The sequence below is a fragment of the Hippopotamus amphibius genome, chromosome 8 (genome assembly GCF_030028045.1).
Source record: "Hippopotamus amphibius kiboko isolate mHipAmp2 chromosome 8, mHipAmp2.hap2, whole genome shotgun sequence".
In the NCBI taxonomy this organism is placed as follows: Eukaryota; Metazoa; Chordata; class Mammalia; order Artiodactyla; family Hippopotamidae; genus Hippopotamus; species Hippopotamus amphibius.
Window position 1 is genome coordinate 122189932 of NC_080193.1, and position 27442 is coordinate 122217373.

A 27442-nucleotide genomic window follows, 5' to 3' on the forward strand; every position below is an offset into this window, starting at 1 on the left:
AAGAAAGAAGTTTGGACAATCACAATGGTTTGAGAGAAAAACAAGAGCTTGCAGACTTTGTTGCTGGCACAGTGGTTAAGAATCTCCTGGCCAATGCAGGGAACACATGTTCGATCCCTAGTCCAGGAAGATTCCACATGCTGTGGAGCAGCTAAGCCTGTGTGCCACAACTACTGAGCCTGTGCTCCGCCACAAGAGAAGCCACTGCAATGAGAAGCCTATGCACCACAATGAAGAGTAGCCCCCACTTTCTACAACTAGAGAAAGCCCATGTGCAGCAACGAAGACCTAATGCAGCCAATACAGATAAATAAATTAAAAAAAAGAAAAAGAAAAACAAGAGCTTGTGTAGGTTGATTAAAAAGGTTGATCTCCTATACAAGATCACTATGTCAAGACTGGAAGAAAAGGCTGTTTTATCTAGTATACAGAAACCAACACAGAGAGTCGAGGAAAATGAAGAAACAGGAATATGTTCCAAACAAAAGAATGTGATAAAACTCCAGAAACACATCTTAATAAAATGGAGATAAGTGATTAAGATAAAGAGTTCAAAATACTGGTCATAAAGCTGCTCCCTAAGGTCAGAAGAATAATTCAGTGAGAATTCAATAAGTAGATAGAAAATATGAGAGTACCAATAAGAAATCACAGAGCTGAAGACTATAATAATTGAACTGAAAACTTCAATAGAGGGGCTCAATGGCAGACTAGATGAAGCAGAGGCAAAGATCAACAAAATCAAGGACAGGGCAGTGGAACTCATCCAATTAGAGGAGCAAACAGATCAAAGAATGTAAAAGTGACAATAGCTTAAGGGACTTATGGGACACCATCAAATGGACAAATACTCACATTATAGGGGTCACAGAAGGAGAAGAGAGAGAGATAAAGGGGCAGAAACCTTATTCAAAGAAATAATGGCCCCAAACTTTCCTAACCTGGGGAAAGAAACAGACATTCAGATCCAGGAAACTCAAAGAGTTCAAAATAAGAAGAATCCAAAGAGAGCCACACTGAGACACATTAGAATTAACACGTCAAAAGTTAAACAGAAGGAGAGAATCTTAAAAGCAGTAAGAGAAAAGTAAATTTTTATATACAGAGAACTCCCCTCATAAGACAATCAGCAGATTTTTCAGCAGAAACTTTGCAAGCCAGAACAGAGTGAGATGATATATTCAAAGTATTGGGGAAAAAAAAAAACAAAAAAACTGCCAACCAAGAATACTGTACCTGGCAAAGTTGTCCTGCAGAATTGAAGGAGAGACAAAGAGTTTCCCAGACTAACAAAAGATGACAGAGTTTATCACCACTAGATCAGCATTACAAGAAATGTTAAAGTGATTTCCTCAAGCTGAAACAAACAGATGCTAATTAGTTACATGAAAACATGAAAGATTAAACTCAGTGGTAAGGGTACTATTTAGTTATTACAATATTCTAATATTGTAATAGGCAGGTAAATCATTTATAACTCTAGTATGAAGGTTATAAGACAGAAGTATTTAAAAATGACTGTAACTATAATAATTTGTTACTGGATACAGAATATAAAAAAATCAAAAACATAAAATGGGTGGGTGTAAAAATGTAGAGCTTTCATATGCATTTGAAGCTAAGTTGTTATCAGCTTAAAATAAACTGTTACAAATATAATATTTTAATCTAAGTCTTATGGTAACCACAAAGCAAAAGTCATAGTAAGTACACAAAAGATAAAGAAATCAAACCATACCATTACAGAAAATCATCAAGCCACAAAGGAAGAGAGTAAGAGAGGCAGAAAGAAACAAAGGATTTACAAAACAATCAGAAAACAATTAACAACATGGCAATGGTAAGCCCATACCTATCAATAATTACTTTAAATATAAATGGACTAACATTCTCCAAGCAAAATATATAGAGTGGCTGAATGAAATAAAAGATAACTAACTAAATAAATAAACAAACAAACAAATACCCAACTATATGCTGCCTACAAGAGATTCACTTCAGGTTTAAGGACATTCAGAGACTGAAACTGAAAGGATGGAAGAAGATATTTCATGTAAATGAAAAGAAAGCAGAGATAGCTATTCTTATATCAGACAAACTAGACTTTAAGCCAAAGACTGCAATAAGAGACAAAGAAGGTCATTATATAAAGGGGTCAATTCATTAGTTAAGTATTTATGTACCCAACATAGAAACATCTAAATATATAAAGCATATATTAACAGATATTAAGAGAGAAATAGACAGTAATACAATAATAGCAAGGGACTTCAATACTCCACTTTCTAAAATGGACAGATCATCAAAACAAAAAATCAAAAAGTAAACATTAGAGTTAAACTACAATTAGATCAGATGAATCTAACACACATATACAAAACATTCCAACCACTAGCAGGACAATATACATTCTCTCATGCACACATGGAATATTATCCAAGATGGATCATAGCTTAAGCCACATACAAGTCTTAATAAATTTAAGACTGAAATTACATCAAACATTTTTTCTGGCCATAATGGTATGAAACCAGACATCAATTACAAAAAGAAAACTGAAAAGTTCATAAATATGTGGAGATTAAACAACATGCTCCTGAACAACCAATTGGTAAAAGAAATCAAGAGAAATAAAAAAAAATCTTGAAATAAGTGAAAATAGAAACATATACCAAAATTTATTGGATGTAACTGAAGCTGTTCTAACAGGGAAGTTTACACTAATAAATGCCTACATTAAGAAAGAAGAAATAAACAATCTAACTCTATACATCAAGAAACTAGAAAAAGAAGCCCAAAGTTAGTAGAAAGAAGGAATTAAAGAGTAGAGTAGAAATAAATGAAATAGAGACTAGAGACAATGGAAAAGATTGATAAAACTAAGACCTATTTTGTAAAAAAAGATAAACAAAATAGACAAACTTTTAGATAGATTTACCATGAAAAAAAGAGAGAAGATTCAAATATATACAATTAGAAGTGAAAGAGGACTAATTACAACCAACAACCACAGAAATACAAGGAATCAGAGGAGTATCAGAAGAGACTATTATAAAAAATTATACACCAAAAAATTAGACAACACATTGGAAATGGATTAACTCCTAGAAATTACAGCCTACCAAGACTGAATCATGAAGAAAGAGAAAATCTGAATAACTGATTACCAGTAAGGAGATTGGATCAGTAATCAAAAACCTCCCAACAAAGACAAATCCAGCACCAGATGGCTTCACTGGGTGAATTCTACTACATATTTAAAGAACTAATACCAATCCTTCTCAAACTCTTCCAAAAAAAAGGAAGAGAGGGAGTACTTCCAAACTCATTTTATGAGAGCAGCATTACCCTGATACCAAAGCCAGGGAAGAAAACTACAGGAAAAGAAAATTACAGGCCAAAAACTCTCATGATCCCAGATGCAAAAATCCTCAACAAAATATTAGATAACAGATTTCAACAACATATTCAAAGGATCATACACCATGATCAAGTGGGATTTATTCCAGGGATGCAAGAATGGTTCAACATCCACAAATCAATCAATGTGATACACCACATTAACAAATGAAGGATAAAAATCATATGATTATCTCAATAAATACAGAAAACTCATTTGATAAAATTCAACATACTTTCCTGATAAAATCTCTCAACAAACTGGATATAGAAGGATCATACTTCAACATAATAAAGGCCTATATGACAAGCTCACAGCTAACATTATACTCAACAGTGAAATGCCAAAAGCTTTTCCTCTAAGATCAGGAACAAGACAAGGATGCCCACTCTCACCATTTTTATTCAACAGTACTGGAAGTACTAGCCAGAACAATTAGGTAAAAAAAGAAAAAGCATCCAAATTAGAAAGGAAGAAGTAAAATTATCTCTATTTGGAGATGACATGATATTATGCATAGAAAATCCTAAAGATTCCAGTGAAAATTTTAATGGCATTTTTCACAGAAACAGAAAAAACAATCCTAAAATTTGTTTGGAACCACAAAAATCCCTGAATAGACAAAGGACCTTGAGAAAAAAAGAAAATGCCTCCAGCATCACACTTACTGATTTCAAACTATATTACAAAGCCATAGTAATCCAAACAGTATGGTACCGGCATTAAAAACAGACACATAGATCAGTGGAACAGAATAGGGAGTCCAAAAATAAACTTACACATATATGGTCAACTAATTTAGGAGAAATCCAAGAATATACAATGGGGAAAAGATAGTTTCTTCAATAAAAGGTGTTTGGAAAACTGGACAGCCACATGCAGATGATAAAAGTAGACCCCTCTTTTACTTCATACCCAAAAATCAACTCAAAATGGATAAGACCTAAAATCAGAAAGCTTCTAGAAGAAAATGTTGGGGTAAGCTCCTTGACTTTGGACTTGGCAAAGCTTTTTGGATTTGACACCAAAAGCAAAGATGACAAAAGCAAAAATAAGCTAATGAGACTATGTGAAACTAAAAAGCTTCTGCACAGCAAAGGAGAGCATCAACAAATTAAAAGGCCATCTATGGGATGGAAGAAAATATTTGTAAACCACATGTCTGATAGGGAGTGGATATCCAAAATATACGAAGAAGTCATACAACCTAATAGCAAAGAAAAACAATAATAAAATAATTTTAAAAATCAAACTTAAAAATGGGCAAATGACCTGAATAGACTTTTTTTTTTCCAAAAAGACATACAAACAGGTACACGAAAAGGTGCTGAACATTATTAATCATCAGGGAAATGCAAATCAAGACCACCACAATGAGCTATCACTTCACACCTGTCAGGATGGTTATTATCAAAAAGACAAGAGATGACAAATGCAGGTGAGGATGTGGTGAAAAGAGATCCCTTGTACACTGCTGGTGGGAAAGTAAACTGGTACAGCCACTATGGAAAACAGTGTGGCGGTTCCTCAAGAAATTAAAAATAGAATTACCATATGACCCAGCAATCCCACTCCTGTGTACACATCCAAAGGAAAAAACCAGTATCTCAGAGAGATATCTTTACTCCAATGTTCATTATAGCATTATTTACAATAGCCAAGGTATGGAAACAACCAAACTAGCCACTAATGGATGAAAGGATAAAGAAAATGTGACATATGTATACAATGGAATATTATGCAACCTTAAAAGGAGGGAATCCTGTCATTTGCAATAACATAGATGAACCTAGAGGGCATTATACTAAGTAAAATGTGCCAGACAGGGAATGATATGGTATTACTTATAGGTGGAAACTAAAAAAAAAAAGGTCATAGAAACTGAATAGAAAAGTTGTGGCCATGGGTAGCTCAGAGATGGAAGAAATAGGAAGCAGTTGGTAAAGGGTACAAACTTGCAGTTATAAGATGAATAAAGTCTGAGGATCTAATATAAAAAATGGTGCCTATAGTTAACACTGTATTGTAGAACTGAAATTTGCTATGAGAGTGGAAATTAAATGTTGTCACCAAAAAGAAAAAATGAAGTAATGGATATGTTAATTAATTTGATGGGGGAAAATCTTTTGACAAATGTATAGTTATATCAAATTATCAAGTAGATATTCTAAGTATCTTATAATTTTGTCAATTATATCTCAATAAAGCTGAAAAAAAATTCAGACTAAAAGCAATCCCTCCTTACCAAATATTTAGGAATCCTTCACCCAGTGACAAAATCAATATAAGCAGCTAATTTTAGTAACAAAGTAAACTTCACCTCTTTTTTCCTCTATTAGTTTTTAAACGTAAATTTATCTACCTGGATACGTGTCTTAATCTCCAGTCTATAGTTTAATATACTACCACTATCCCTTACCACTCAAGAATCTCTCTGTTTCTTTTCTCTCTGAGGAAGGATGAGTATGGCTTAGAGAAGGTGGAGAGCCCTAGTTAATTCCTGAAGAAACTGTCGTTATCTGTGAGGTTCAGACATGAGGCATGGTGGAGCAGGGATAGAAGAAGCAGGATGAGATTGAACTGAGAAGGAGTAAAATGTACTGCTGGACTGGGCCTCCTGGTGGGAGGCAGTCATCAGGCCAAATCCCAGTACTCAGAGGAGTTGACAAGCTCCCAGTCAGTAAAGGATGGCATCATTACTCAAGGGAGCTCTGCTGGTGGTTTGGTGTAGCTACGACGTCTTCCGTGAGCATTTCTGAGAGACCAGCAAAATGCAGTACTCCTGGGAGGCCTAGTTAAAACAGTCCTCCAATCACTGTCATCATGTTGGTGAGTGGGCTCCAGTTTCTGGCAAGAGGGACTCGCCACAGTGGGTTTAGGAAGAGCCTAGGGTTCCCAGACAAGGGGATGGAGTTCAAAGCAGTAAGAAGAGAAGCTGGAGTACAAAAATCAGAAAACCAAGATAGAAGTCCCCTCACGTGGGCTTTGCAGATACAATTAGGATTTGGGGAAGGAGGCATTGAAAAATACTAAAGTTCAGTACTCAGGCTCACTGCAGACATAGCAGACTAAAAGCAGAGAATTCTGGGTCATGTATCAGGGGTAATATGCAAAACATTTAATGCCTAGGATGGAATAAGCCCTGACCGTCAAAACAGATCTAGTTATAAAACACTGTCCAGAGGTACCCATACATACCCCGTGAATAGCATCCCTTCAAGGTAGAATATCTTCAGTTTAAAATAAGTAAAAACTTCACTCCAAACCTAAAAAACTATAGGTGTTTCTCAACTGGGGCGATGGTACTGCTATTGGCATTTTGGCTGGGATAATTCTTTGTTATTATTATTATCAACTATTCTTTATCTCACAAAATGTTTATCATCCTTGGTTTTAGGAACTAAATGCCAGTAGTCATAGTCTACTGACAATAGCACCTCTCACAACCAAAGATACTCTCAGATGTTTCTTCGCATAGTGGACAGCACAACCCTTGGTTTAGAACTGCTGCTAAACAGCTCAAAAGTATCAGGTCAGGCTCAATCTAGACATTTGTAAAACCAGTAGTGCATCTGTTCCCTTCAGTTTGTTCAGCTGTTCCCTCCACTGGCCATCTTTGATCTCAGGTTGGCCCCCATAGAAACAATGACTGCAGCAGTTCCAGACTACACATTTCTAGCACATTTCCCAGAAGGAAACAGAATCGTTACCCCAGCATTTCCATCAGAAATCCCAAGACTCACCGTAATTAGTCTGTTTTGGTCACTCCCATCCTAAAACAATACTGAATTCAGAGAGATGCAGTGCTTTTATTGGCCTAACCTTGATCACATCGTCTCTGGTAGAGTGAGGGATGAAGTTGGTTTCCCCAGGTTGAGGTGCAACCTTAAAGTGAAGATGAAAAGCTATTGTGAAGGGGACAAGTTGAGAAATGAACACGGGGAATATAATCAACAAATGCACACTGTAAGGGTGCGACTCAAAATGTCAGTGCATGAATTGTTTGTTATCGACTAATGACAACATAAAAATAAACTTGCACCACAATTATAAACCAACTATGTTCCTGAGCAGACTGCTTAGTTCAGCTGATATTTATTTTATAAGACTTTCTCAATGAAATTGACATCCTGTGTCTCCTGATAGGATGCTCTGAGAAAAGAGCATATCATATCATTCCTACCAAAAATGCACATACAAGTCTGAATCTAATCAGAACAGAACATCAGACAAATCCAAATTGAAGGGTATTCTACAAAATAACTGACCCATACTCTTCAAAAATGTCAGTGTTATAAGAGATTTAAAAAAAAGGAAGAAGAAAAAGAACTGTTTCAGAATAAAGGAAATGAAAAAGACATGACAACTGAAAGCAATGTGTGATCTAGGATTTCCTTCTGCCACTGAGGACTCGTAAATCAGAAAAATTTGCATAAGGTCTGTAGATTATGTTATAGTATTTGGTCAATGTTATTTTCCTGATTTTAACTGTGCTGAGGTTATGTAAGAGAATGTCTTTGTTTTTAGAAAATAAATGCTAAAGTATTTAAAGGTAAAGAGATATTTTTATAGCTTCCTTACAATCTCGACTGTGTGTATACGTATATAAACATACACACACATATACACATACACACTCTAATTTATGAGAGTGTCTATGTGGGGGTGCGGAATTGAGGGGGAGGGAGAGAGACAGAAAGAAAGAGAATGATAAAGCAGATGTGGTAAAATGTTAAATTCAGGAAATCTTGCTTAAGGGTATAAGAATTCATTGTGTATTCTTATAATTTTTCTGTAAGCCTGAAAGTATATTTACTTAAAATTAAGGAAAATAAAATTTCAGAGTCCATAAATAGCAGCAACAATGAGGATGTTTCTATTAAAATAGTCACTCAATTTGCTTACAATGCATATGTCATTTTTTGGTTACTGCCTCAGGGTTTAATTCTTATTTTTGGAATGTATGATTTGATATCTTATATATATGTGCATGTAAGATGAATATCAACTATTTAAAGTACAAATGCTCTTTTTTTTTTTCAGGAAGCCAGAAAAACAGATACATAGACACAGTCCTAGAGTGTGAAAAGTGAAAATTTTGTGCTCATTTCATAAAACCTGAGATTTTTTTAAAATCCCACCCAGACTTCCAGAAAATCAACTGAAAGCTTTTTAGAGAGAATGTTGACAATTTTAAGAAACCAATCCATTAAAAAATAAAGAAGAAGAAGAATGCAAATTTGCCAGCACCCAGGGCCCTGCAAATGTGTAAGAGTCTCACCCAGAGCACATCTCCTGGAAGAAACAGAAAGTATTGGGGGGAAGAAAAACAAAAACTTGTGACATCATTTCCCACTCACAAGGGAAGAGTCTCTTTCCTTGAAGAGAAAAAAGGAATATCTGTTTAGTAATTTTCCTGATACAGTATCCTAGTTTTGTAACTAGTTAGCCATTTTTAGCTAGCACTGGAATGGAATGGTGCCAGCTACTGTTTTAGGTGGTTGTAGTGGACACTGTTGATACCTTGACCATATCCCCTGGACTCTGCTGAGGTTACCGGCAGTTCAATGGACAGTTCCCCTAATGGCTCTCTAGTATAAGGATTCTTTGCCTGAAAACTTTCTCTGCCTACAGGAGCAAGCTTAGCTGGCATGCCAGTCTGGCCAGAAGAAGTTAACTCTTTCAAGAGCAGCTTCCAGTCAACGAAAGACCACAGTCCTGTTGGGGCAATTTCGAGGTATTTTCTCCATGTTGTCCAATACGGCTACTAGCAAATGTAACTACTGAGCACCTGAAAGTAGCTGGTCCAAACAGATATGAACCTTAAGTGAAAAATACACATTGGACTTCAAAAACATAGTATGAAAAAAAGGATAAACTATCTCATTAATATTTTTATTGATTATACATTGAAATTATAATATCTTGGACATTTTGTTAAGTAAAATATAACATCAAAATTAATTTTTCCTAATTTTTAAAATTTTACTTATTAGAAAGTTTAAAATTACATATGTGGCTTGCATTACATTTCTGTTGGACAACGCTGTATATAGTTTATTAAAAGATCTCCAGCAGAAATGAGCTGCAGTTGCGCACACTAACAACCTGATCATTTTGATCCAATATTTTCCTCACTTTCCTCAGTCCTGAAAACACTAATTTGGGAACTGTGAGAGAGATTCTAAAGAGGGTTATTTTGGTAAAATAGGTAGGTAAAATCATTTTGAAATTTGTGCCTATTGTTCTAGGGGTGGCAGAAAATTTATATTTGGGAAAAGGAAGCTCTTTGTTAAAGTACATTTTTATGGACCTCTGCATTGTGCAAAGCAAAGGAGAATGTGGGAACGGAGATACTTGAGACAATGAGAAACAGTCTGCTCTATTTTCTTTGTGGGCATGTGTTCTCTCTGCAGAGATTATGATAGTGTTGGCTGGTTTTTGCTCTCTCTTGAGAAAGCTACAGATAGAGCGGGTTTGGGCCCTAGACCCCAGAAGAAGGGCAGGAGTGAGGGGATATCCACCTGGAGAAAATGAGTCAACCCCGGATCACAGTAGCAAGGCAGAGTAAAGGACAGAGTCAGCCTGCCAACGAGCCCCTTTGGAAGGGCATGACCAGTGGATTCCACGAGAAATGGCACCTAATGCTTTGTCTTGGGTTTTCCTTTTCTGATTATATTGTCTACCCAAATATGCAGCAGTAAAGTTTCACAAAATGCCACAGCTGTGCTTTGAACTGTTAAAGATTAGGAGCCATGTCTGTCTTTGGAGCATAACTAGAATACGAAGAAAATAGCAACTAAATGAAGTGCTTATAACATGGCAATAGCCGGTGAGCAGAAAAGCCTGAAACAGTCATTTCATGGAGAAAAGTAAACAACAACCAGCTAGTAAGAACAGGCTCATGTTTATTGAGCCAGACACACTTGGACTATTATGTTCTAAGTATTTTCGCAGACTATCTCATTTTGTTCTCACGATAACCCTATGACATGAGTCATATTATTACTGCTTTACAGGTAGGAAAACTGAGGTACAGAGACGCTTACATAACTTGATCAAGATCAAACAGCTACCAAGTGGCACAGCCAAGGTACAAGTTCTGGCCGTCATCTTTGCTTCAGGACCAGTCATCTTAACCACTATGATATCCTGTCTCTTGTGACAGGTTTGTGGAACAAGGACCTATTCCCTGGGGATTTTCAAAAGTCAGATGGGAAACCTGATAAAAGACACTGCATGTCAGGCCTTTTGCGGAGGCTCTCAATTAGATTTAAAAAAAAAATCAGCTTTGACAAAAGCACTCAACTGGATAGAAAATTTGAAAGTAGAGAACATATTTCACAAGCTTCATATTCCTCACAGTACCTCTTACCTGTGCTTGGTAATAATTCCAATTTTTGATCAAGCATACCAATATGAGAAATGTCCTTTATTTCTTTTTATCCCTAAATGTCTCAATATATTGAACACTGACTTTTAAGCCATCCAGACAGCCAGCATTTTTTAACACAACTTTGATTGTATGATAGAATATTTATAGTATTCAAAAATAGTGTTAACTAATTTGCTGACTACAGATACGCAACTTTTAAAATACTACCAAATGGTATTAAATACTAACTCCGTCTAAACCTAAACTCCAGGCAGTGAAATCCCCATTATTGCTTTTTCAGGGTATTGTCATTTTACTTAATCAAAGGATTACAGAACATACAGAACAGGATTCAATAAGAATGCAGAGGCTTTCCCTCAGCATAACATAGTCTGGTTATTTTCCTTCACTGAATTGCTTATTTGAATGTCCATAATTTTTACCAAATTGCTTATTCAAAACAATTAGAAAACAAAGATCTTTCTGTTGATAATATTCAATGCCTGATTTAAGAAGGAGAAAGCTCAGCACTCGCTCCACTCTTCCTTCCCCAGACCTGCCCTTTGCCTAGTGATTTTCCCACTTATTTGGTCTCCATCCCAAACTTTCTGTTTTCATAAGAATCTAGGCTTTCAGAAACCAAATTGGGAAGACCAGCTTCCCATTTGGCCATACCTCCCTCCTGAGGAATGAGCAAAGGAAACCAATTACTTGCATTGAAGAAAGGAAAAGGAAATTCCTAGGATGAAAAATGGCCACTATTTCAAAAGTAGATGTGTAACACACTACTTTTGGCATTTTACATACATTATCTTAGTCCATCCTCAAACAACATAGACCAAAAAAATGTTCATTGTATTGTTTAATGTTGTAAATGCTATTATTCATCCTCATTTTAGAGTGAAGGAAACTGAAGGTAGGTTGGGTTACTTAGAGGTATGATAAACCAGCCTCTCAGATGACTTCCTGGTCTTCATGTCCTTGGGTCATTCCTTCCCCTTGAGTGTGGAATGATCCTAGTGACTTGATTCTAACAAAAGGAATAGACAAATTGATGAAAAGTCACTTTCAAGATTAGACTTTGCCCTCTCTGATTCTTTCCCATCACTCTGATAGAAGCCAGCTGCCCTATGGAGAGGTCCACACCAATGGCAAGGAACTGATGTCTCCGGCCAATGGGGAGCATTGGCCTGAGGCCGTCCACTGCCATGTGAGTGAGCATGGAAGTGCATCCCCTCCCAGTTGGGATCTGAGATGACTGCAGCCCTGACCGGCACCTTGATTACAGCCTTGTGAGGGATCCTGAACCCCAGGACTAGCCTAAGCTGTTCTTTATTCCCAACCACCAGAAAATATAATAAATGTACTTTTTAAACACTAAGCTTTAGAGTAATTCATTATGTGACAAATAGTACATCTGGTAAATTTAAACTTGGATGATCTGGCTCTGGACAGCATGTTTTAGCCAGTGTGCTCAACTGCTCCCTGGGACTTGGAGTGGTTCTCTCAGCTTCCCTCTCAGAGGCCAGCTTTTGCAGCCAGGCTCAGTGTGCTCGCTCCTGCTTCCCAATGGCCTGGGTAGAGCTGAGATTCCAGCACAGAGCACAAGCCATTAACAACTCCTTCTCTTGTACTAAAGGAAGAGTCTGTGTCCCCTCACTTGCACCACAAGGTCACTATAGGTAACTCTTGTTAGATTAGGACTCAGAAATACCCACTCATTACCATTTCATGTGTTTCTCTCCGTTTCTCTACTTTCTGTTTTTTCACTGCTTCCATGCTTCTTTTTCGCTCTTCTTTAGTCTTAGGTCCCATTTTTCTCCTCATCTCCACTTTCTCCCGTAAACGGTTTTCTCCTGCCTCTGCTTTCACTTACAGAAAAAGGCACTGTTTGCCTTCTGGAAACTTTAACATTTGTCTGAAAAGGACAGCTTTTTGGAAACAAAATCAGAAAGGAAAACACAGGTGGGGGGTGGGCAAGGGAACCCTCTTCTTCAGTGGCTTTTCTTCCTACCCACTTCCCACAGCAAAACATCCCTTGTGACAATTAAAGGCTGTGGGCCACCCCAATTAAAGTGTTTTTGTAGAAACTGTCAGAAATAGCTCCAAGAGCACTTTTAAGTTATTGCATGTGGGTTACATAAGCACAGGAGGCTTGTTAAAATGTTCAAAATATGATATGAACTGAGTCACACAACAGTGGGTCAAAGCTTTGGCTTTTCAGTGTGACTAACATGGTCATCTGAGAATTAGGCACTCTGGACAAAAACATATCTTAAAGAAAATCAATTAAAGAATATCTTTTGTTCCTTCCAAGAATCAGTACTCCCAGCTTTTAAAAATATGGTTACAATTACTTTGCACTTGGCTTAACTCTGCTTTTAAGTACACCTGTGACAGGACCAATCACATTACAAATTGGATAATGGGAAGGAAAAGTAATTTTTTATTTGATTTAAACTAATCTTACCTTCCTCAAGAGCTCTCTCCACTGGGTTGTGTGGAGAAACCAAACCAAACTGTTAAGCCACTCCTCTAAACCCAAACGGACAGTATGATTTACACACCCCCCTCTCTGTTTCTTACGATAACTCAAGAGGCATGCAGGGGACACAGTTCTTCTTAGAGCTCTGCAGACATTTAGCCCCTGTGCCTCCTCATCCCTACTTCCTCCTCCTGCAAAAGGCCAAAACAGCCTTTCCTGGCATGATGACAACCTTCACCACCCTTACACATTTCCAAATGCCCCCTTGCAAGTTAGTACTGCCCACCCCCTTAAAAAAAAAGAAAAAAGAAAAAAGAAAAGAAAAGAAAAAAGAACCCCAAGTAATGCTCAGGTATTTGGGTAAATCTTTTAGCATGCCAGATTCATCCCTCCCCCCACCTCCTCTGCAAGGTCTTTATAGGAAAAAGGATTAGTGAGGATCCTGAGATCAGTGCAGTGTCCCCAGGTCCTCTGGTCTCCAAGGCAACGGTCATTACTCAGCTGGCCAGCCCTCACAGCTGAAGTCAACAGCTGGTGTCATTCATGAGCTGATTTTGACATATCAAGTTAATCCTGGTTGATACACAATTAAATGAGAATTTATTCTCAAATGTGACATTTCAGGTGTGACTGTTGCACAACTGATTTGTCCAATTATACCCTGGTAAAAAGGAGAAAATATTCTTATTGACAAAAAGTTATGAAACTACAAAGACTCGGTAAAAATATCTGTTTCTCAACATTTATGTATCAGGGAGAATCAGATCCCAGAGGTAGAGTTAATTAAATTGAAGATCTGAAATAGCTTCAGAAGAAAAGGAAAGGGCTCCTTCATATATCTACAAAAAAACAGAACATTAAAATAATAACAAAAATATTCTGAATAAATTACCACATTAAAATTTCCCTCAATAGTTTATTAAGTTCACTGAAATTAATTTGTATTTCATTAGGCCTTGGATCAAGTAGTTAGCTTTAATGAAGTATGTCTGCTTCTGGACAGAAAAGAGTCCTGGGAATCCTGACTTGGTACACAGTACAGTCTAAAAGTTTCCTGAGCAATATTTACCTTGGAAGACTGTACCCAAGACTCTGTTCTTTGAAATGACCATAGTTCAGAGTACCGAGGGCAACCTTGAGGGCTCTGAGACTGTTTTTTGTTAATGACACCATCACTAGCCTGTTGCCTAAACTAGAGTCTCAGGCAAGCTTCAGAGAGAAATAGAAACCTGTTGAATAATGAGACTGAATTGCTGTGGTCAGTTTATTACAGTACCAATAATATTGAAATGAAGGAGAGTAAAATTTCCTGTTAGCTATTTCATAGGGATTTAAGTAATGTTTCCCATAAACTAAGAACCTATTATGGACAGTGAGGGAAGTGACAAATGTCCAGGTCTTTCCCTTAAAATCTACAATCTCTGAAATTTTATATGAACTTAACCCAGGGAAGGCTGAGATCTCTGATTGGTCAGTTCTTTCCATGCACTTCTTACAATAGCAGTGAACTAATTAAGAAACACGGAACATACCAAACAAACCTAATTATTTCCAGTGCTAGTACCTATTGTGGCAGATACAGAAATGCAACCTTCAGATGTTTAGCTCCCTTTTGGAGAGAGGACTTTTTGGCCTCCAGCTATTAACTCCTTCAGGTTTGGCCTCAGCTTTTGAGCTCAGGTCATGCTCTTCTTGCAAGATGTGCCACAAGGGTCTAGACTTTCACCCAATGCGAGACTCTTCTAAGGGCTAATCCTCACTCTGGGCCTCTCTGTTGGACTTTCAGAGACTTTGTCAGATCTGCATCGTGGTCTGCTGACTCTTCCCGCTCAATCTTTTCTCCTGTCCTTTCCTTTCACAGGTGTTAGTCCCTAACAAACCTTGTATTCTCCTGTCTCCATCTCAAAGTCCACTTCTCAGAGGACTCAACAGACACAGTAGTATCAGGGAGGACCCAAAATAGCAAGTGGTAAGTTGGGATTTTGAAACTGTATCCCTCATTTCCTGACTGGCCAAAAAAAAAAAAAAAAAAAAAAAAAAAGCCCATCCCAGGTGGTATACAGGGAACAGTTACTACTTGACACAATATGGTAGTGTGATTGCTAAAACTTTTCACTGGTAGAGAATACTGGAATATATTACTAGATGGGGAGAGTTTGTTGACTTTACGGGACCCTCTTCGAATATAGAATTAAACTCTCCGGAAAGGATCTGAGTGGGTGGAGCAAATGTGCTGCTAGGGTGATCCCCAGACATCTGGAGAAAGTAATGGCTCATGGAGAGGAAAATAAAATGCCTGAACTGCCATAGCTGACCCTGGAGGAAAGACATAAAAAGCTCAGGAAAGTGGACATGCTGGAGTGAATATATTATGAGAGACCAGAAAACCTACCCGAAAATTATTTTGCACAGGAGGAGCCAGAGGACATATCATTCCCCAAGGCCAACAGGAATGTGCTAGTAAGAGGGGCACCAGCATCACAAAGAAAGACATCCAGTGCTGCCTCCTCTTTCCAGTATAGTGCTGACTACAGGAGAGCCCGCCATGGAACTTGGTTTATTCGTAGCAGTGAGGATAATGGGGCCCTGAAGCAACAGAGGATGAGCAACACTGAGCCCTCAGAAGCTAGGAAAACAATGACAGCGACCAGAATGCAGGGGCCGCAGCCAAGAGGGAGTTGTGAAGATGGTTAACAGCACGTGGTGTCACTGGGGCCACAACATATATGGGCAGCCGATGAGAGTGCTGCTCAACATGCATGATCAAAAGAAGGAATGGAAGAGCAGAAGGCTGAGGGTGGTTGTCCCAATAAAAAGTCACAATCCCTTACCCAGTTCCTGGACCTGTACCCGTTTTCAAACCTTTGGCTGAAACCTTAGCTGGGTCAGGAAGAAGCATCGTACACCACCATATCAAGTACATGCTGTAGAGACTTCCCTGACCTTTTCCCAAAGAGACTCACGTGCACTTATTTGAATGACTGTACCCGAGGAAAGGGGAGTCCCCACATACTTTGAGGACTATTAGATACAAGTCAGAGTTGATGTTGATACCTGAAGATCTGAAGAAACATCATGGCTCCTCAATCTCAATTATATACGTTGGAGTAATTACCATACATTGTCCTTGACCTGTGGAGTAAGAGCTATCGTAGTCAGGGAAAGTCAAGCAGAAGTCTTGGAAACTGCCTCTTCTGGCCAAGAGAGTAAATCTAAACCATTAAATCACAATGCCAGGGTATGGTGGAGACAAAGGATACAGGAGTAATAGCTCTCATCACATCTCCATTTAATTTGACAGTATGGCACCTGCAGAAACCAGACGAATTAGCAGAACAACTGTAGACTACCATGAGTTCAATCAAGTAGCAACCCCAGCTGCAACTGCCATGCCAAGCATAGTATCAGTTAAGCAGGATAACAGGGCCTCAGGTGCATGGTATGTGGCCACTGATTTGGAGAAAGCTTTCTTCTCTATCCCAATCAAGAAAGACAATTAGAAACAGTTAACGTCCACATGAAATAAACTGACAACAACATGCACTGACATTCTAGCCCCAGGATTATGGTAACTCTCCTCTTTCATAATATAGTCCAAAGAGATCAAGATCATCTGGAAATTCTGGAGAAGGTCCTACAGATCTATTATAACAATGACATCATGCTGACTAAACAGGCTGAGCAAGAGATGGCTAGAGTGCTGGAGATCTGTGCTCCAGAGAGTAGGAAATGAACCCCATGAAGAATCAGGGACCTGTCCCTTCATTAAAGGTATTAAAGAGCAGTGTTTTGGGAAGTGCTTGAACATCCTCTTCATAGTAAAAACAAATTGCTGCCTCTTGCATCCCCTACAACAAAGAAGAAAGCACAGGGTCTAGGAGGCTGCTTTGCGTTCTGTAAGCAACATACTCCAGACCCAGGACTGTATTTCTGGCCCATAATACCAGGGGCAACCTGGCACAAGAAAGGGCTCTGCAGCAGGTATGAGCTGTAGTGCAAGCAGCCTTGATACCTGGGCTAAAGAAACTGGCAGATCCTATGGCGTTAAAGTTGTCAGTTTCAGGAAAAGATGCAGTATGGAGTTTATGGAAATCTTAGTAGGAGAATCACAGTTCAGGTTCTTGAGGTTCTGGATAAACTTTTGAAAAATAACTCTTGGCATGCTACTGCTAAAGAGGGAATACTTGACCATGAGATACTTAGTGGTACAAAATGAAATGTATCTTGTTGAACACACTATGTCATAAATTCTCGAGGCCCAGTCACAATTCACCATAAGATGAAAGTATTGTATTTGGTACAGGAAGGTGCCTGTGACCACAGGTTCCACTGGTTGTACCACATGCTGCACGTCCCAGAAGCTGGCAGCCTAGTAGAACACTGGAATGGCCTGCTGAGGATGAAGCTGAAGCACTTGCTAAGAGACAGTACTCTGCAAGGATGTGATGCTGTTCCCCAAGATGCAGTAGACCTTGATATGGCTTAGCGTCTTGAATAGAAATAATACACAGGGCCAGAAAACAATGGATTAAAACAGAAACAGCCCCATTTACCATCATTCCCAATGACCCACTAAGGCACATAGTGTTTCCCGTTCCTGTAGTTGTGGAATTAGAGGTCCTAGTCCCCAAAGGTGGCATATTCTTGCTAGAGGACACAGCAAGGGCCCCACTGAACCAAGCTTAATCTGCTGTCTGGGAACTTTGGACTTCTTGAGTTCAGGGACAAGTAGACAAGAAGAGGAGTCAACACCTTGGCAGGAGATGCCAACTCATCATCAGGAGGAAGTAGGCTTGATGTTATTCAATGGGGGCAAGTAAGAATATGTGTGGTACTCAGGTGATGCACTTGGGAACTTTACCTTGCCCAATAGTGACTGTAAATGGACAGTAACATCTGCATGAGAAAGGGATTATTACAGGGGCTCAAATTTCTCAGGGATTAGGGTTTTCACAACACCAGTTTGATTACTGAGACCAGTAGAGGTGGTACCTGAGAGAGAGGAAAATTTAGAACAAATAGTGGAGGAGAGAGGCAGTTAAGTTCAGGTGTGGCTCAAGACCAACTGCAAAGATGGGGACTGTAGTATGTCCCACCAACTTCTGTCTTTCTCTTCAGGAAGAAAACAGTTCCCTGAATGTGTATGGAGAGTGAATCTACATGGTTCAAGGGGTGGACTGTGACAAACACAGAAATGTGCTGTTCAGACATCTCTGCAATAAAAGGCCTTCTGCCTGCTTACAAGGAGTGTGGTACGGTGACAGCCTTTAACTGTTACCACTTTCAAGTTCACCTCAGGTTTTGAATTGAGGCCACACACTTCTTGGGAAGGCTCCAGCCAATGACTAAGCAAGACTGTGCTGCAAGGGCCCTGCCATTTTATCCCAGGGAGGGACTCTTCATCTTTGCTCTGGAGTAACCTTGACCCCATCTAGTTTTCTCCCTTTTCCTTTCACCTTTTTTACATTTTTTGTTCTATCACTGTTTGCTTCCTTGAGGACAAAAATGACAAAGTTCCATCTTCCCCTGTTCCATCTAGCTCCCCTAGGTTCTCTCCTATTTCTATCAATAAGTGTAGAGATGGGATTCTGCTTTTTTCAGATATGGATACAAACGCTTATCAGAGTCATCTCCTATGCCCTGTATTAGTATAACTGAAATCTACCCACTTAAATATTTTAAGACACCAAAACGCACCTTAAACTATGCCCAAATATCTTAAGTATAAAAAAGAATAGATAATACTATCACATGGTAGGAAATAGCACAAATGCATCAAGGGTATCAACTAATTCAGTTCTTAAAACTATTCTATAGGTTGGGTACTATTATCATTCCTAACAGATCAGGAAATGGGCACACAGTATGAAGTAACCTGCCTAAGGTCAATCGTCCATGAGCATATCAATAGATTCACGATTTAAATTTAAGCTGTTCTGCTCTAGTGTCTTTACCAGTAATCATTTTACTCTTCTGCCTCTAGGAAGGGCTTAATAGTACCAGCACCCTAAAATTGTAATAGTTCAGTGTTTGGAGAAGCCAGGCCTGGTTTATACACGGTTGAGGAACATAAAGATACAGGTGTGTTATGAAAAGATAGTTTCCAAAACAGTAACAATTAAACTTTTAGGTTTTGTTACTATTGAAAAGTAATGTTTAAGAAAATACTTCGATTGATTACCTCTGATTTGCGTACAGACTGCTATCTCCAAGTCAGTCAGGCCATCTCCTTCTCAGGATGTCCCGCCAGCTGGTACCTTAACCTAAAATAGAGGCATCATCTTCTTTACAGAATTAGTTTCTCCTCATTACTTCACTCTGTTTGTGGTCCAATATTCTCCCATTCACTTGGGCTTGAAATCTTGGAATTTAGTAGGCACTTAACATTTGGTAACATTTTTGCTTTTTCAGTTCCTGGTTTAACTATTGTAAAAAGTTTGAAAAAGGTGTCTGCTTTCCTTCAGATTTTCACGGAAAATTCACTACACTAAGGTAAGGTCTACTCTTTTGCCAACCGCAGCTAAATAATTTTAGATTAAAGTAAATTTAAAAAAATCTTAATCACGACCAGGTTTCCGGCGCACCTCCAGCACGCCCTCCCTGGCGCTTATCCAGAGGAACTACAATTCCCGTCGTGCATTGCTGTCTTCTCAGCCTACAATTGTGCGCGTCATTTCCGCCTCATTGGCGGTGGGTTCTGGATTTTGTAGTTTGTGTTGGCTTCTCTTTTGTCGCCGTCTTGGGAAGGGAAAAGTGTGGCCAGATCAACGGCTCTGAATCTGGTATTACAAGACTATTTAAAATAAATAAATAGGATAACGTATCAAAGTCAGTGTAGCGGCAGGTTTTTACGTATTTCACGTTCCGTCTTCCTCCTACCGCCGGGCCCGGGAAGAGGAAGTGACGTGTATCCGGGGTAATGGCGGCGCGGTGGAGCTCCAGGTAATTACGGAACTCCATAGACTCGCTGCAGGCAGCGCGCTGGAGTGGCAGTGGTGGGTTGCCAGACCGGGTGGGACGTGAAGGGGACCCAGGAGTGGGTGCAGGCTCGCTGTTACAGCTGTGGGCGGCTCCGGGGTGCGCTTGGGTCTCCCGCCGCGCTGGCCCGCGAGGTTGGGCCCTGAGTGTCGGGCGGGCCGAGGAGTCCCGGCGGGTGGGGTGGGGAGGGGGCGGCGGCGACCTCCCTCCCCGCCTGCGCGGACGGAGTGGCATCCTCGAGGGGTTCCTGGCGCCGTGTCTCCGCAGTGGCTTTACGGTGGACTCCAGCACCAGTGTTGGCACTGTCTCCTTTCGCGTGCGGTGTGTTTGGGGCGCGGATCGCTTACAACCTCTCGAGTCGTTTGGGCTTCCCAAGGCCCCTTGCTTAGTGCCCCCGCCCACAGTTGTGGAATTAATGAACGGTAGTTAATTTAAAAATCAGTGGAACCTTCACTCTCATTCCTCTTTCCGGCGTAATATCTTTGTGATTGATTCTTTAGAATTTCACTAGTCGTTTCTTTTTCATTCATTTGCCACGTAATTTCTGCTGCTTACCAGTGTTTAATTCAGGGGACTGTTCGTTCCTCGTTATGTGTGTTCTTTCTCTGTCTTCCTTTATCCTTCCATAATCTGAACTACTTCCAATAAGGTGATAACTCGCCAACATGGGTCTCCAGTCTCCACATTTCCACCGAGCTCCGATCCTACAATCCCGTTGCACCTAACGGTCATGTCATAGTTAATTTCATTGAGTCCAACTGCAATAACTACTTTACCAATTTTCGCTTAATGCTTACAACAATCCTTTGAGATAAATGGAGAAGGAAAAAATTGGGGAAAACCTATTCCAGATTCAAAAACTAAGGTGATTGAAAGTGCAGTAAGAGTTCCCTTTGCTTTTTTAGGTGTCCGCAAGTTATAAATAGCAGATAGATAAACAAACACACTTGGGCTTCAGAAAATCAGTTAACCCGCCTCCTCCTTATCTGTATTTAAACTTGTTTTAGGGTCACCAGTTCACCTCAGTTAACATCCTGCTGTGGAAAAGTGCATTTAGAATTGGCATTAAAAGTGTTATCATGATAACAAGAAGCGTTTAGTATCCATAGGAGGAGGAGGCCTGCTTGTATTGGTACTGGATGATGCGCTAGTAAACCAAATATTCCAGTGTTGGCTCAGCACTTATTAGGTCTGTCACTTGGGGCAGATTACCTAACATCTCTCGTCTCAGCTTACTCGTCTGAAAAATGTGGGTTGTTTTGAGGATGAGGAAAAGTAATGCATGTAAGGCACTGATACTTCAGAGGCCAAGAACCTTAATCTAATACCCCGCCTGACCAAGTGGTTCTGAAAATGGGTCTCCTGAGTCAGTGTAGCAACAGTATCTCCACGGAACTTGTTAGAAATGTAATTTATTGGGCTTCACCCCAATCCTGTTGAATCAGAAGTTGGGGAATGAGGTGCCCTTCACTCTCTTTTTTGCCAGAGCAGTCACATGATTGTCATGCCGGTTAGTTTGAGAGCCACTCTTCTAGTCCATCTCCAGCTCATCCCCTAAGTATTGTTCACCCCCACCTCCAGAATCAGGTGTGCTGCCTTCCTTGCCCCAAAGTGATCTATGGCTAGCCAGTATTTCCTTGTTATGCCGACACATCCTTCCTCACTTTCAATTGTTTAGCTACAATCATTTATGGAATTCTGACACTTTCTTGATTGCTTAACTGTTTTTCCTAAACCCGTCTTAGCCCTGTCCTTTTTCCCAGCTGCTGAATTGTTAGAGGTTAAGTCTCCTCCCTGATGACTGTACATTGCCAAGAGTTCTACAGCAGCTTGTTGTATCTGAGACCACCTAAGAGAGAAGACAGTGATACACTGTGTATTTATAATGTTCAGGCCTTAACTTGAACGTTATTTTCTGTTTACGGTTCATTTGTACTTAGACTGAATCTTGTACTACCTGGTATATCCCTAACTTGATATGAGTCATGGTTGACCTAGAGCTAGTTTAAGAAAGAAGTGGCTATTGGTAATATAGCTTATCCCACTAATGACTTGGAGGGCGTCCTTGTTGCGGTTGTCTGCTTCTCTGTTTAAATCTGAGAATCCTAGCATGGGAAGGTAATGGAACAAAAAGGCCTCTGGCTTATTAGTTTTAGCACACTTCCAGATTTAATAAACCTGTAGCCTAAATATTTTATCTCATTACGTACATTTCCCAAGTGAACATTGGAAGACACATTTCAAGGCCTACAACAAAGTGCAAACTTTCAGAGCATTTTCTTCAAAAATAATATATCAGGAGAGGAAACAGTAATTAAAGCAAGTCTGGCCTAAGGACATCAGGGCCCCTGGGATTATCAGATACGTTGGCTAAAGGGAGGGAGAGACCCAGTGGAGGTTCATGTTTAACTTGTCTTTGATCCCAACTCATAAATGGATCAGACTAGAGTTCAGCACTTCCACCTCAAAGGCTACCCTGTGAGTCCTTTCCTGAATTAGTTTACCAGGACAGCTTTATTCTAGACCTGGTGACAAGAGCCTCTGGAGTAGAATATAGTGCTTTATGTCTAGAGGCTAGTTCATAAACTTCTCTGTGGAGGACATGGCTTCCAAGTTTTCTTTAAAACTTAGAATGTGGTTTACTAAATGGCTCTTTCATTAAATCTTCAGCAAGCCCACTTTCAAAGCTGTGCTGTGAGAGTTGGTAGGACATATCTGGCCCATATACTTAATTAGGCAAGTTGGTGAACAGATTTGGGGGGAGGGTAAACAAAGTGGTATGAGTGTTTGAAAGCATGTGGCATCCTCAATAATTAAAATTTTCGTAAGTGTAACGGCGCCTCCAGGATCAGATTTCCTCTTGCAGTGCCTTCAAAGGAACTCTGTGTGTGTGTGTGTGTGTGTGTGTGTGTGTGTGTGTGTGTGTGTGTGTGTTTCCCATTGCAATAGGGAGGTATATTCAGGCTGCTCTCCAAGTTAACTTGGAATTAAGACAGATAAAGAATGGCACCAGATAGTACTGTCTTTATACAGTTGATGACATACAGCTTGGCGGTTCCTAGAAGTAGGGGTTGATATGTGGGGCAAGGCTGCTGTGATATTCCTTGGTAAAAAGTTGTCAAAATACCATTATAGGGAGTTCTACACAGAAAGAAATAGCTATAATCAAAAGTCCACACACCATTTTTATATTTAATTTTAGAATTGGAACCTATTAAGTAGCAGGCACTGTCCTAAATTCTGGATATATAGCAGTGACCAAGAACTTCAAGAATCCAATGTTCTCCTACAAGGTCCCTCATCTCTCTGAGTCCTTACAGGTGCTATCTCATTGCCTGAATGACCTTTTCCCCCTCTCCTACTTGTCCTTCAAAATTCAGCTTCTAAACCCACTTCTTTCTGTATGCCCCACGCCCACCTAGTTGCATTCCCTTATTTCCAGCAGTATAGTGTTTGTAACATTCTACAGCACTTGGACTTCTCTGCTCTGCCTGGTGATAGGAACTCTCATCTCTCAGACCTCAGTGCCTCCTGTGCAGCTTAATGTATGCTTCCCCTCGCTATACACAGACACTGCCTTTAACTCTCTATTCTTAATTTGTTTCCAAAGAATGGGGGTAAAGTAAGAAAGAAAAAGACCATCCTGCTTTTTCTCTTAACCTTATACTTTCTCATTTTCTCTGCAAGTGCTTTTCTGAACCACTTTTTTTTTTAAGGAGTTTGTAAGCTCTTTTTTTTCTTTTCTTTTTTTAATTGGAGTATTGTTGATTACAATGTTGTATTATTAAGTAAAGTGGTGAGGGTTGTGGTATAGGTTTGAAATGTAAGGTTTTTTTGTCTCTTTGTTATCGTGAAGATGGGTATAAATTTAGCTTAATCGCAGACCAGTAAAACCCATAATGGTAATATTTGTTCAGTGAATGAGGTGATGGGGTTAATGATGAAAGTTAAATTCTGTTGCCAGCCAGTCGAGCTGTGAACCAAGTGAAGTGTGGGGAAACTAAGATAAGACGAGGTGGGCTTGGGGGGTGAGGTGGGGAGGGGCGTTGAGTACAAGTGATTGAGGGTATAGTAGAAGTAAAGCTGTTCCTTAGGACTTATTTTTATTCCGTAATTAGAGGGACTGCTACTGAGAAACTCTTTTCTATTAAAGAGTAATATAAGGAGATAGGTTGTTGATACAGTAGGCATTGAGACAGACTTTCCATTTTAAAAACTTAGAAGGAAATTTGGAAAGTGTGGAATAATTGAACATATCATAGTTGAGATGTGCTTTTGATTTAAGGCCTGGTTTCTCTGTGGGTAGCTTTTCAGATATTTAAAATATCCTTTTACCCTGCATGGGTAGAATACAGTGGAACCCTGCAAGTTAGCAGTGTGCATATACTTTTAGGGGCAAGTTGGGCAAGTTCTTTTAGCCTAGAGATAAAGAAGACCACGTGAGAAAGCTTGTTAGAGAAGTCAAACTTGCCTTCTTCTAAAATGAAACCAGGATTATCTTATGGGATCTTCCCTAAATGGAGCTTTCCCCCACTTCCTCCTATATATGGTGGCAGAGATAATGGGGGGGGGGGGGGAATAGGCAGATTTGATTTTATCTCCTATTAACTGAGAAAGTAAAATCAGTGGGATTTGATGACTGACTGGGAGTGAGGAAAAGGAAACTGTCACTTGGCTACCTTTACAGGTAGTATGTTAGAGGAAGTGCTGGTTTGAGGAGAGGAGGAAATGAGTTCCAATTTGGACTTCGCTAATTCAGAGAGCCTTTGGGACATCCACATGAAGGTTTCTATAGTCATTTAGAGATAAAGATATGGAACACTGTAGAAAAGATTGGGCTGGAATAAAGTCCTTGACTAAGAATAAATAACTAAAAATAAAGTTATTCTTAGTTGAAGATGTTGGGGTGGAGATAGTCTTCCAGAGAGAATATGGAGAAAGAAAAGATAAGGACTGTTCATTTGTTCACTTAACAAATATTGAGAGACTTCTATTCTGGAACTATAGCAATGAACAAAACAGATAAAAATCCGTGAGCAAATATTAAACTATGGAATAGTAAAATGTTAGAGGGGTGCACAGAAGAAGAGACAAGAGCAACACCAGATGAACTTGGCATCTGTGTAAGTTGGGACGTGAGAACTTCAAGAAGGGGATTAGCACTACCAAGTGCTAGAAGCAACATCATGAAAGAAGGAAGTGGCCCCTAGATTTAGCAACAAGGAGATCATTATGTAACCTTGATAAGTACTGTGGAATAATGGAGCGGAAAACCAAATTGTGGTGTATAAGAGGGCTTAATGGGAGATTAAGAATTACAGGCAGCCAGTGCGGACTCATCTACCAAAAAAAAAAAACTTAGCTGTGTAGAGGAAGAGAATGGAAGTAGAGAAGGGGCAGGATAAAGGATATTTACCCCATAAATATCATAATTTATATTTAAGTGAATCAGTAAAGAGGTTCAACATATGGAATTTTTCTTTAAACCCAACTCATTTGGAAATCAATACTATAAGTCAAGAAATAGCTGATAGAAATTTTGAAACAAACAAAAATTGACAACTTCCTGCTTTCATAGAGCCTGCATTCTGTGAAAAGGAGCACATTGCAGGATGGATCTTCCTGTGTACCAGCAGAAGAATTTTTAAACAATGTTTAAGTAGCATGTGCAGATGATCATATCACTATTTAATTTCTTTGGTAATTTAAACACAGACTAATATGGACTGGCTTCATGAGGTAAGGAATGAATGGGGGGTAATACCTCCTCCCACTTTATGATGAGTAGTTTTTGGTATGAATATTGGTGTCACTGAGTTCCTTAAAATGATGAGAACTTTTAGATTTTGTCACTTTTTTTACTCATCTGAGTCTCAATGTCTTAAGATGTCCCCAGTTTGGCGCTGCCTTCCCTGCAAAGGTCAGAGACCAGTCAAACGTCTTTATGTTGTTTATTCCTCACCTAAAACCCAAACAGCATCCAGCACTATCTACACACTTCCCAACCCTGTGCCTCAGCATGGTGAGCTTCACGCATTTGCGTGGTCATGCATCAGTGCCACACCTGATGGGCGGTGGTGTACCAGGAAGCAGACAGGAAGGACAGGTCTGCCGTTCTTTATTTGTAATTCTCATTTAACATTCAGAATTTTGTTCAGATTTCAGAGAAGAAATACAGTGCAGATGTATTTATTAAGTAACCCCCTTTTGGGATCCAGGGCAACATCCTGTAATCAAATACATGTAATAATTCTACAGTGCGTCAAATGAAGAATCACATTAAGTCTCAAGTTAATGCATGTCAGATTTTGCTGCCAAAGGAGTTTGCTCCAAGCTAAAAGAAAAATCTGTATTTTCAAGGCTTTTCAGACTTCAGAATTGCAGTTAGGGGATTGTCACCCTGGTGACTTTTCCTGAAAAGTTTTAGCCCTTTTATTTTCTTGAAATTGTGAACCTGTGCTGAAATCAAATTACAGTATCATTTTTTTTCTTATATGGCATATCATGGGGCAAATTTCTGACTAATATGTATATATCCAAAAAAATAGCAAGAAAAAATAAGGAAGCACTTTTCTTAATGAAGTTTTCCTTCAGTGCACATAGGGAAAGGCCATAGCAATCTTGTCATTAATGCTTAAAAACTGTGGCCAGGGAATTCCCTGGTGGTCCAGTGGTTAGGACTCCTCACTTTCACTGCCTAGGGCGTGGGTTCAATATTTGGTTGGGAACTGAGATCCCACAAGCATTCGGCTCGGCCAAAAAAAAGAACTGTGGCAGTATGTTATTCCTCTCTGTTCCCTGAACAGGAAAATCACTATTTGGAAGGGTCAGGGGCTTGGGTCCTTTTTGGAAATTTTTCCGGAGATCCCACCACCACCATCACCTTTTTGTATTAAGAACAGATTTAAACTGGCTTTTATTTTGAATACTATTTAATATTCCATTTTCCCCACTGGGCAACTAAAGTTTGTTTTTGTTTTGTTTTTAACTTTGTTATAGTGTTTGGAGTTTGCTATGCCTACTGTTACTATTTAAAATGCAGAAGAGCAAACTTAGGGAAATCTACTTCTTTGACTTTCTTTTAACAATTTTAGGATAGTATGCTTCCTCAAGTTGCTCTAACGTGAGTTGAGGACACCTAAGAGACAATGGTAGATATGTTATACTGAAGTGATTGAGAAAGCATTGCATTTCAGCCATTAGT

At 39.4% G+C, this 27442-nt stretch overlaps 1 protein-coding gene across 2 annotated transcripts in view; it reads left to right on the forward strand.

Annotated features, from left to right (window-relative positions):
• Positions 1-20022: 20022 nt before the first annotated feature.
• CWC22 (CWC22 spliceosome associated protein homolog) overlaps positions 20023-27442 on the forward strand; it is a 56011-nt gene continuing 48591 nt past the window's right edge. Inside the window, exon 1 of one of the 2 annotated variants that reach the window (XM_057746208.1) lies at positions 20023-20202. The gene's annotated coding sequence lies outside the window, so the exon portion shown is untranslated. Of the gene's footprint in view, positions 20203-25832; positions 25978-27442 lie in introns of those variants that run through there. The other variant, XM_057746209.1, reaches the window with a different exon arrangement.